Below are 1,197 nucleotides of genomic sequence, written 5' to 3' on the forward strand. Positions count from 1 at the left end.
GCTCTTGCTCAGGCTGGTCTCGAACTCCTGAGCTCAGAACGATCCGCCCGCCTCGGCCTCCCAGAGTGCTAAGATTACAGGCGTGAGCCCCCGAGCCCGGCCACAAACCAAAATTTTTATATTTTTACATATTATTCCAGAGTTACACTTTTAACATTTTATCTTGATTAGGAAAGACAAAGAGGCTGTGTGAGCAGGCAACAAAACAAAGTGCCTAAAAAACATTGGTTTGTCAAAGCCAGAATTTGAATTGAAAATCTACACCACCTAAACATGACACTGGGCAAGTTTTTAACCTATGTCTTAATTTTAAACACCTGCAAAATAGGGATGGAAGTTTCTACCTCACAGGTTTGTTGAGAGAATTTACTTAACATGTACAGCATTCATAACAGTGCCTAATGCAAAGCAAGTGCTCAAGAGTTAACTAGCCTATTTTTTTTGTTTGTTTCTGGACAAGACCAAACAAGGATTGCATATATCATGCAGGCTGAAGCAACCAAAAAAATAAAAGTAAAAAGCAGACAAACAATATAAAACACTGACTTTTAAAATACTGAATACTAGGCAAAGGACAGGCATCCCACAGAGAATAAAAACAAATGAGGTGAGCCCTGCAATTACACCAGCTTGCCTCAAGAGAGTAGCCAGGCCATGACACAGAAAAAGGAAACCAGGTGGGACCAGACAAATTACAAATTACCTAAAGTGAAGAGACAACTTAAGAGTCCATGGAGAACCAGGAAGCTAGAGTTCACAGAACAAAGCACAGGAGAGAAGAAAGCTGCAAAGGGGTTCCTTCAAGTATTTTGTTGAATATGATTAGCCCAGGTGTGTGAAAAAAATGACAGGAAGCCAGTAAAAGGAGCATATGAAAATTACAGATAAAACAGGCCTGGTGCTCAAAACGGCCAGGAACCATGTCTATTCCTACCAGCCAGGCTGGAAAGCTTCATGATTCATAGAGCACTGGATAGACAACATAAAAAGGTTTTGCCTCAGAAGTGGGGAATAATTAGCTCTAGGCTGAGAAATGTTCCAAACCCACCACACGTCTTAAAAGGATAAAATTGTTACCAAAAAACTGAACTGTGTCAGAGAACAAAGTTTATAAATACTTACAGGAATACAAAAATATACACCACTCAACAAGGCAAAATTCAGTCTGACATAAAATTAAAAGTTACTTCCTTGGCC

General features: G+C 39.8%; 1 protein-coding gene across 1 annotated transcript in view; it reads right to left on the reverse strand.

The window, feature by feature from the left end:
• LOC105806862 (bromodomain and WD repeat-containing protein 1-like) overlaps positions 1 to 1,197 on the reverse strand; it is a 61,077-nt gene that overhangs the window by 42,491 nt on the left and 17,389 nt on the right. The window lies entirely within an intron of this gene.

Source organism: Propithecus coquereli, unplaced genomic scaffold, assembly GCF_000956105.1.
Source record: "Propithecus coquereli isolate 6110/MARCELLA unplaced genomic scaffold, Pcoq_1.0 Scaffold148, whole genome shotgun sequence".
NCBI lineage: Eukaryota > Metazoa > Chordata > Mammalia > Primates > Indriidae > Propithecus > Propithecus coquereli.